Genomic DNA, 11,298 nt, shown 5'->3' on the forward strand with positions numbered 1-11,298 from the left:
AATAATTTTATATGTTTCAAAAAAGGATTGGTATCTGAATAGACATATTTGTCCTCAAAAAATGCTAAATAGAGGTTAGCCAGGGTACATGCGACCGATGTGCCCATGGCTGTACCTTCCCTCTGAACATACCACTGATTATCAAACAAAAAGGCATTGTGTTTCAGGACAAATGTCAAACTATCACATATAAAATTGGTAGTTTGGGCGTCTGTTGGTGTTTTTTGTAAAATTTCTCCTATGACTCTTACCCCTAGATTTTGTGGGATCCTTGTGTATAAGCTCTCTACATCTATCGATGCTAGGCTGAAAGTTTCTTGCCATGTAAAATTTTTTATTACCCGTAACAGGTGATTAGTGTCTTTGATGTAAGAGGGTATGTCTTGGAGGAGGGGGCGCAATAACCAATCCAGGTATCTAGATAAGGGCTCCGTAAGGGAGCCTACCCCTGACACAATTGGTCGTCCTGGGGGAATAGTAGCCGATTTATGGACTTTAGGAAGATGGTACCAATGGGGTTTATTTGGTGAGTCTGGTATTAATTTTTCTGCTTGCTTTCTTGAGATTATCCCCCCTTCAACATATCTCCTCAAAAGAGATCTTAATTCATTATGAAACTTCAATGTAGGGTCACTCTTAATTTTCTCATATGTTGTAATATCTGTCAATTGTCTAAGAGCCTCCGACATGTAATAGGTTTTTGTCAAGAGAACAATATTTCCTCCTTTATCCGAAGCTCGGACTACTGTATCCTGCCAACTCTGTATCTCTTTCAGAGCCTTGTTTTCTGCTATAGACAAATTTGGTGGCATCGTCCGATACAGTAGCGCTTCCATCTCCTTATTAACTTGTGCCTCAAAGATGTCCACTGGATTGCCTGGGGCAACCAGTGGGACATACGTAGACTTGACACCTCCCATAAATGGCTCTATTGAGGATTTATGTTGATGTGTTAATTCTACCATGGGATCCGCCAAGTCTAATAGCAGTAAGGTATCCTCTCGTGTGTCATCTATTTGACCACTTTGGGGCATAAACCCCAGTGGTCCTATTTGACACGGAATTTCTCTGGGCAATATTGCTACATTATTTTTATTATTATTAATTTTATGCATTTTATATAGATGTATTTTTCTTACTGCTTTATACATGTCAATCTTGAAATCTACCAAATTAAATGGTTCGGGAAGACAGAAATTAAGACCCTTTGATAATACAGAAAGATGAGGAGATTGTAAAACATGATTAGTCAAATTTATCACATAGAACTTGAGTTACCTAACACGGTGATAAATTTGACTAATCATGTTTTACAATCTCCTCATCTTTCTGTATTATCAAAGGGTCTTAATTTCTGTCTTCCCGAACCATTTAATTTGGTAGATTTCAAGATTGACATGTGTAAAGCAGTAAGAAAAATACATCTATATAAAATGCACAAAATTAATAATAATAAAAATAATGTAGCAATATTGCCCGGAGAAATTCCGTGTCAAATAGGACCACTGGGGTTTATGCCCCAAAGTGGTCAAATAGATGACACACGAGAGGATACCTTACTGCTATTAGACTTGGCGGATCCCATGGTAGAATTAACACATCAACATAAATCCTCAATAGAGCCATTTATGGGAGGTGTCAAGTCTACGTATGTCCCACTGGTTGCCCCAGGCAATCCAGTGGACATCTTTGAGGCACAAGTTAATAAGGAGATGGAAGCGCTACTGTATCGGACGATGCCACCAAATTTGTCTATAGCAGAAAACAAGGCTCTGAAAGAGATACAGAGTTGGCAGGATACAGTAGTCCGAGCATCGGATAAAGGAGGAAATATTGTTCTCTTGACAAAAACCTATTACATGTCGGAGGCTCTTAGACAATTGACAGATATTACAACATATGAGAAAATTAAGAGTGACCCTACATTGAAGTTTCATAATGAATTAAGATCTCTTTTGAGGAGATATGTTGAAGGGGGGATAATCTCAAGAAAGCAAGCAGAAAAATTAATACCAGACTCACCAAATAAACCCCATTGGTACCATCTTCCTAAAGTCCATAAATCGGCTACTATTCCCCCAGGACGACCAATTGTGTCAGGGGTAGGCTCCCTTACGGAGCCCTTATCTAGATACCTGGATTGGTTATTGCGCCCCCTCCTCCAAGACATACCCTCTTACATCAAAGACACTAATCACCTGTTACGGGTAATAAAAAATTTTACATGGCAAGAAACTTTCAGCCTAGCATCGATAGATGTAGAGAGCTTATACACAAGGATCCCACAAAATCTAGGGGTAAGAGTCATAGGAGAAATTTTACAAAAAACACCAACAGACGCCCAAACTACCAATTTTATATGTGATAGTTTGACATTTGTCCTGAAACACAATGCCTTTTTGTTTGATAATCAGTGGTATGTTCAGAGGGAAGGTACAGCCATGGGCACATCAGTCGCATGTACCCTGGCTAACCTCTATTTAGCATTTTTTGAGGACAAATATGTCTATTCAGATACCAATCCTGTTTTGAAACATATAAAATTATTTATTAGGTACGTTGATGATGTCTTGGTTGTCTGGGACGGTACAGCGGATGACTTTACCAATTTTGTACAATTCTTGTCTGAAAATAATTCTATGAATATGAAATTTACCTCTCTATATGGCAACCAGAGCTTGGAATTCCTTGATGTTAGAATCTCCATAGAAGCGGGTGAAATAAACACAGAGGTTTATCGTAAGCCCACTTCTTCTAATGCACTCCTCCATTTCCAAAGCGCCCACCCCTTTTATACAAAACAGGCTTTGCCGTTTAGTCAATTTTTAAGGGTTAAAAGAATTAACAGTACTAAAGGTGGTTTTAAAAGACAATCGCAAATGCTATATAAGCGCTTTGAAAATCGAGGGTACCCACGTCCCCTCCTTGACGCAGCCCTAATCAGGGCAGAAAATGAGGCTTCCTGTTCCACTAAACCAGTGAGCCACACAAATGCCAGTAATGATAAACCATTTGTATTTAGTTTTAAATATGGACCAATGGATACATACATTAGGTCCACAATTAGGAAGAATTGGCATATCTTAGGAAAAGACGCAGAGCTGACGGATAGACTTCAAAGGGGCCCGCTATTTGCAAGTCGACGTAGCAAAAACATAGGGGACATACTGGTACGGAATTGAATCACCACTGACCACACTAATTGGCTTAATAAAGATACCCCCAAAGGTAACTATAAATGTGGACATTGTAACCTCTGTACACAGCATATAACAGGCAACACCGTCCAGATAGGGCCAATCAAGCATATAGTTAAAGATTTTATTTCCTGCAAAACCACCTATACAGTATATGTCATTTTCTGCCAGTGTGGCTTCTATTATATAGGTAAGACCATTCGCCCCTTATACATTCGTATAAAAGAACACTTTTCTTCAGTTCGAACAGGAAAATGAGTTCCCCGTCTGATAAATCATGTCAGACAATGTCATGCAGGTAATACTCACACATTGCGATTTGCTGGCATCGCACGAGTGTATTCACCGCAACAAGGGGGGAATTTGAATCAACTCCTTTTAAGATGTGAAGCACGGTGGATAATGCGTACTAACGCTACCGGCCCAATGGGTTTAAACGAACGCATTGATATGTCAGTGTTTTTGTAAATCGCACCTTACATATCTTTCTCTCTTTCGCGATGTTTGATGTGAAACAAACAAGCTCATCTCACCTTGTTTTTAAAGTACTGGTTTGAGCATTTTTATTATGTGACTAAATGTTTTTTGTGCTGTTGTATATTTAACAACCATTTTTGTATCATCTATGATGTACGGTAATAAGGGGAGGTAACTATACCTTGGCAAGACTATAAATCCCTCCTCCCCATTTCCGTCCGTCATTAGCACCTGTAGAAGCGCCTTCTGCGCGAAACAGCTGTAGTCCTTCATCCCCCAACACGTTTTCTCCCGCCCGCCTTTCTTTGTAAGATGTTCCAATAAAGCTCAAGTTTTATGTCTGGACCGAGGAGTGCACTACATTTTTTTCCTTTGAATTTGCAACTAAACTAGATAGACAGAGAGAAAAGGATACTGTGCGGTCAGTATAAAAAACTACAAAATCCACGCAGAGTTTACAAAAATGAACTCCACACTGACTCACGGTGTGGAGGGGCAAATCTGCTTTCCCAGAGCTTCCAGCTAGCCTGAATAAGACATAGTGACAAGCTGGACAAAAAGAGACATATATGCAAAGCAAAAGAGTCCAAACAAATGGACAAACAAAAACTAGCAAAAACTTATCTTTTGGAGACAAGGACTGGCCATATGAAAATTCCAAGGAGAGAACAAAATCCAACCAAGAACATTGACAGCAGGCATGGACTAAAGCCCAGAGCAGGTTTAAATAACAAACCCAGGCAAGGCGATTAGTGAAGGCAGCTGCTACAGCTACCTAAAGGAGCAGCAGTTCCACTCGAAACCACCAGAGGGAGCCCAAGGGCAGAACTCACAAAAATACCATTAGCAACCACAGGAGGGAGCTCCAGAACGGAATTTACAACAGCCATCACCGTTAAGAATAAGTATCCTTTGCCCCTGATATCTGAGCTCTTTGATAGGCTTCGGGGAGCAAGGGTATTTACAAAATTAGATCTGTGGGGTGCTTACAACCTGATTCCTGATTCGCATCCATGAGGGGGACGAATGGAAGATGGCTTTTAACACCAGGGATGGGCACTATGAATATCTGATGATGCCCTTCGGGCTCTGTAATGCCCCAGCCATTTTCCAAGACTTTGTGAACGACATCTTCCGAATATGCTCTCCACCTTGGTCGTAGTCTATCTGGAAGATATTATCATCTACTCTCCAGATATTGACTCCCACCGGAGAGATGTTTGCAAAGTCTTCGACCTCCTACGGGCAAACTCCCTCTATGCCAAGTTGGAGAAGTGTGTGTTCGAGCAGGAGTCCCTACCTTTCCTAGGCTATATCATCTCCGCCCAGGGATTGGCTATGGATCCTGCCAAACTACAGGCTGTGATGGACTGGCAGGAACCCCATTCTCTTAAAGTGGTGCAGCGCTTTATGGGGTTCATTAATTACTATCGCCAGTTCATTCCACACTTCTCAACTTTGGTAGCTCCCTTGGTTGCCCTCACCAAGAAGGGAGCAAATCCCAAACTGTGGTCTGAGGAGGTCTCCAAGGCCTTTAACTCTACAAAGTCACACTTCGCTAGCGCTCTCATCCTACATCACCCCGATGTTGATAAGCCATTTATCATGGAGGTGGATGCCTCTTCTGTTGGTGCTGGAGCAGTCCTCTTCCAAAAGGATGCTCAAGGTCGGAAGCATCCTTGCTTCTTCTTTTCTAAGACCTTCTCACCAGCAGAGAGTAATTATTCCATCGGGGACAGGGAGTTGCTAGCCATGAAGTTGGCCTTCTCGAAGTGGAGACATCTCTCGGAGGGAGCTCGTTTTCCCTTCCAAGTCTTCACAGATCACAAGAATTTGGTGTACCTGCAGACAGCCCAGCGGTTAAATTCTCGCCAGGCCAGATGGTCCTTGTTCTTCTCCCGGTTTCATTTCACCATTCATTTTCTTTCCGGGGAGAAGAACATTCGTGCCAACGCTCTCTCTCGCTCCGTTGTATCATCTGTGGAGGAGGAAGAGGTGCCTCGGCTTATTGTCCCCACTGAGAGCCTGAGAACTGTGGCCCCGGTTTCGCTAGAATCTGTGCCTCCGGGCAAGACTTTTGTACCATCCAGTTTGCATCTGGAGGTTCTCTCTTGGGCTCATTCGTCCAGGGTGGGTGGACATTTTGGGTCCAAAAGGACATCTGAGTTACTGGCGAGGACATACTGGTGGCCGCATATGGCTCGAGATGTCGCAGACTATGTTCGGGCGTGTGTCTCTTGCGCCAAGAACAAGTCTCCTCGGCAATGGCCAGCTGGGTTGCTTTGCCCCCTGCCGGTGGCGGACAGGCCCTGGGAGATGGTTGGGATGGACTTTGTGGTGGGCTTACCCAAGTCTCGTAGCTGCACCATTATCTGGGTGGTCACCGACCATTTTTCCAAAATGGTTCACTTGGTGCCTCTTCCACGGCTACCTTCTGCATGGGTTCTGGCAGCATTATTCATCAGGCATATCTTTCGCCTACACGGTATGCCGGACAAAATTGTCAGTGACCGGGGTCCCCAGTTTGCGTCTCGATTCTGGAGAGAGCTTTGTCGTCTACTCAGTATTGAGTTGAATCTCTCTTCGGCATATCATCCCGAGACGAATGATTTGGTTGAGAGGGCCAACCAGACCCTGGTCACATATTTATGACATTTTGTTTCTACCAGGCAGGATGACTGGGTATCCTTGCTACCGTGGGCAGAGTTTGCGCTCAACAATGCCGTAGCCGACTCCACCGGTCAGACTACATTCCTCCTAAATTACGGCCAGCATCCATGTGTCCCTGTGCCCATGCCTGTGTCTTCCGCTGACTACAGGGTGGCAGACTGGGCTGTGGAGGCACAAGACATTTGGGACCGCACTCAGGATGCCATTCGGGCCTCCAAGGAGAGAATGAGGACCTCCGTCGATGCACATCGGCGCCCCGCTCCAACTTTTGCTCCTGGCGACTTGCTGTGGCTCTCCGCCCGTAACATCAGGCTGCGCGTTGAATCCACTAAGTTTGCACCTCGCTACTTGGGTTCCTTCAAGGTCCTCGAACAGGTTAATCCTGTGGTCTACCGTCTGGCCCTTCCTCCACGCCTGGGTATCACTGACACCTTTCATGTATCCCTCTTGAAGCCCGTATACATGTCCCGGTTTTCCGAGTCATCTGCTGGGACATCGGGTTCGTCTACGGATGATTACGAGGTGAACGCTTTTTTGGGGTGCAAGGTGGTACGTGGCAAAAAATTCTATTTGGTGGATTGGAAGGGTTATGGCCCAGAGGACAGGTCCTGGGAGCCTGCTGAACACATTCGAGCTCCACAGCTCATTGCGGCCTTTGAGCGTAGCGAGGTCCAAAGAGGGGGGGCCATGTTAGGTGTCGAGTTCCCGCCTCTGCACAGGGGGAATCTCGAACCATCTCCGCTGCGGTCTCCCATTCTTCTCCAGCCGCAGTGGAGTCTGCTCAGCGGAGACGTCGGTCCCATCGTCTAGCTCAGGCTAATACTGGACGACTGGTTACTTCTGCCCTTCCAGGCTCTGTTCTTGTAGCCAGCAATGTTCAGCAGCGAGCAGGTCTTTCTGGGACTAAGTCCAGATTTTCCCTTTCTGAGCATGCCCACGGGATGACCTCCCATTGTTGGTCGGGAGTCACATGCTTAGATACTGCCGCTAATCCCATTGGTCCTCTAGGAAGGTCCTATAGGTGTTCTTCTTCTGTGGCAGACTCCCATTGGTCCTTCTCAGAAGGTCTTGTAATTGCTGCAGCTATAAAAGGTTTGCATGGCCGCACGGCCATGCGCTAGTATACAATTGTTATTGTGTGTGTGTTGATGAGTGCAAGTCGTTCCTTAAAAAACCCATCCCTTCTGTATGACTGTTCGCGTAAGGTGTATGGCTGCAATCTAGTGCCCGGCTGAACTCACAGCTTTAACACACGAAACAGCGTCTAACTGCTGTGACCGCCAGTGCAGCGCCGTGCGCTATTAGAGTGCTTACCTTACCCAAGTCTGGGTGGTTAGTGGTGTCCGCTAGTGTGGCACAGCATGCACTTCTGCGCATAATACAGTCATGGACAAAAATTTTGAGAATGTGACAAATATTAATTTTTCCAAAGTCTACTGCTTCATTTTTTCTAATGGCGATTTGCATATACTCCTGAATGTCAGAGTGATCAGCTTAACAGCAATTACTGTACTTGCAAAGTCAATATTTGCCCAGAAAATGAACTTTAACCCTCAAAACACATTTCAACATCATTGCAGTCCTGCCTTAAAAGGAGCAGCTAACATCGTTTTAGTGATTGATCCATTAACACAGGTGTGGGTGTTGATGAGGACAGGACTGGCGATCAATCAGTCATGATTAAGTAAGAATGACATCACTGGACACTTTAAAAGGAGGCTGGTGCTTGGTATCGTTGTTTCTCTTCAGTTAACCATGGTTATCTCTAAAGAAACACGTGCAGCCATCATTGCACTGCACAAAAATGGCCTAACAGGGAAGAGTATCGCAGCTACAAAGATTGCACCCCAGTCAACAATCTATCGCATCATCAAGAACTTCAAGGATAGAGCTTCCATTGTTGTCAAAAAGGCTCCAGGGAGCCCAAGAAAGACCAGCAAGGCCAGGACCGTATCTTAAAACTGTTTCAGCTGCGGGATCGGACTACCAGCAGTGCCGAGCTTGCTCAGGAATGGCAGCAGGCTGGTGTGAGTGCTTCTGCACGCACTGTGAGGCGGAGACTCTTTGAGCAAGGCCTGGTTTCAAGGAGGGCAGCAAAGAAGCCACTTCTCTCCAGAAAAAACATCAGGGACCGACTGATATTCTGCAAAAGGTACAGAGAGTGGACTGCTGAGGACTGGGGCAAAGTCATTTTCTCTGATGAATCCCCTTTTCGATTGTTTGGGACATCTGGAAAACAGCTTATTTGGAGAAGAGGAGGTGAGCGCTACCACCAGTCTTGTCTCATGCCAACTGTAAAGCATCCTGAAACCATTCATGTGGGGGGTTGCTTCTCAGCCAAGGGAATCGGCTCACTCACAGTCTTGCCTAAAATCACAGTCATGAATAAAGAATGGTACCAGAATGTCCTCCAAGAGCAACTTCTCCCAACCATCCAAGAGCAGTTTGGCGCCCAACAATGCCTTTTCCAGCATGATGGAGCACCTTGCAATAAAGCAAAGGTGATAACTAAATGGCTCATGGAAGAAAACATAGAGATTTTGGGTCCATGGCCTGGAAACTCCCCAGATCTTAATCCCATTGAGAACTTGTGGTCAATCATCAAGAGACGGATGGACAAACAAAAACCAACAAATTCTGGCAAAATGCAAGCATTGATTATGCAAGAATGGACTGCTATCAGTCAGGATTTGGTCCAGAAGTTGATTGAGAGCATGCCAGGGAGAATTGCAGAGGTCTTGAAGAAGAAGGGTCAACACTGCAAATATTGACTTGCTGCATTAACTCATTCTAACTGTCAATATAACCTATTGGTACTCATAATATGATTGCAATTATATTTCTGTATGTGATATAAACATCAGACAAACACTAATAAAAACCAGAGGGCAGCAGATCATGTGAAAATATAATTTTGGTGTCATTCTCAAAAATTTTGGCCATGACTGTAGTTACCTCTGATACCCCAATTGTGGTGTCGATCGCAAGAGGTCTACACTAACTAATCCTGTGTCCTGGGATAGAGTTCTGTGGTTCCTTACTTGCGCTCTCTGTGCGGTACCGCGACCCTGTGACTTAACAGGGATCGCTTTCTTCATACAGGGTGAAGTTAACCCATGTGTGTATCCTCATTGTACCGCCATATAGTCCATCATTACTTAGCAGCAGGTTCCATCTCTGCACAGTGGACCCCGGGCTGAGAACGCACCTTATTATATCTATTTAATTATTTGGTGCGTTCCGCTAGCCCTAACACCATGTTGCGTTTGGAGAGCCCCTGTGTGCCTATACATTGGAGTTTCCCCATATGTGACCCCATTTTGGAAACTAGACCTCCCAAGGAACCAATCTAGAAGTGCGGTGACTACTTTAAACCCTCAAGTGCTTCACAGAAGTTTATAACGCAGAGCCATGAAAAAAAAAATCATTTTTCTTTCCTCAAAAATTATTTTTTAGCCCTCAATGTTTTATTTTCACAAGAGTAACAGGAGAAATTGGACCCGAAAAGTTGTTATCCTGTTTGTCCTGAGTACGCTGATACCCCATATGTGGGGGGGAACCACTGTTTGGGCACACGTCGGGGCTCGGAAGGGAAGTAGTGACTTTTGAAATGCAGACTTTGATGGAATGGTCTGTGGGCATCACATTGCGTTTGCCGAGCCCCTGATGTGCCTAAACAGTAGAAACCCCCACAAATGACCCCACTTTGGAAACTAGACCCCCCAAGGAACTTATCTAGATATGTGGTGAACACTTTGAACCCCCAAGTGCTTCACAGAAGTTTACAACGCAGAGCCTTGAAAATAAAAAATCATGTTTCTTTCCTCAAAAATGATGTTTTAGCAAGCAATTTTTTATTTTCACAAGGGTAACAGGAGAAATTGGACCCCAATAGTTGTTGCCGAGTTTGTCCTGAGTACACTGATACCCCATATGTGGGGGTAAACCACTGTTTGGGCACACGTCGGGGCTCGGAAGGGAAGTAGTGACTTTTGAAATGCAGACTTTGATGGAATGGTCTGCGGGCGTCACATTGCGTTTGCAGAGCCCCTGATGTGCCTAAACAGTAGAAACCCCCCACAAGTGACCACATTTTGGAAACTAGACCCCCAAGGAACTTATCTAGATATGTGGTGAGCACTTTGAACCCCCAAGTGCTTCACAGAAGTTTACAACGCAGAGCCGTGAAAATAAAAAATCATTTTTCTTTCCTCAAAAATTATGTTTTAGCAAGCAATTTTTTATTTTCACATGGGTAACAGGAGAAATTGGACCCCAATAATTGTTGCCCAGTTTGTCCTGAGTATGCTGGTACCCCATATGTGGGGGTAAACCACTGTTTGGGCACACGTCGGGGCTTGGAAGGGAGGGAGCACCATTTGACTTTTTTAATGCAAGATTGACTGGGATCAATGGTGGCGCCATGTTGCGTTTGGAGACCCCTGATGTGCCGTAACAGTGGAAACCTCTCAATTCTAACTCCAACACTAACCCCAACACACCCCTAACCCTAATCCCAACTCTAGCCATAACCCTAATCACAACCCTAACCCTAACACACCCCTAACCACAACTCTAACCCCAACACACCCCTAACCCTAATCTCAACCCTAACCCTAACCCTAATCCCAATCCTAACTCCAACACCCCCCTAACCCTAACCATAACCCTAACCACAGCCTAATCTTAACCCTATTTCCAACCCTAGCCCTAATTCCAACCCTAACCCTAAGGCTATGTGCCCACGTTGTGGATTCATGTGAGATTTTTCCGCACCATTTTTGAAAAATCCGCAGGTAAAATGCAGTGCCTTTACCGCGGATTTCCAGTGTTTTTTGTGCAGATTTCACCTGTGGATTCCTATTCAGGAACAGGTGTAAAACGCTGTGGAATCCGCACAAAGAGTTGACATGCTGCAGAAAATACAACACAGCGTTTCCGAGCGGTATTTTCC

The sequence above is a fragment of the Ranitomeya imitator genome, chromosome 4, assembly GCF_032444005.1.
Source record: "Ranitomeya imitator isolate aRanImi1 chromosome 4, aRanImi1.pri, whole genome shotgun sequence".
NCBI classification, from domain to species: domain Eukaryota; kingdom Metazoa; phylum Chordata; class Amphibia; order Anura; family Dendrobatidae; genus Ranitomeya; species Ranitomeya imitator.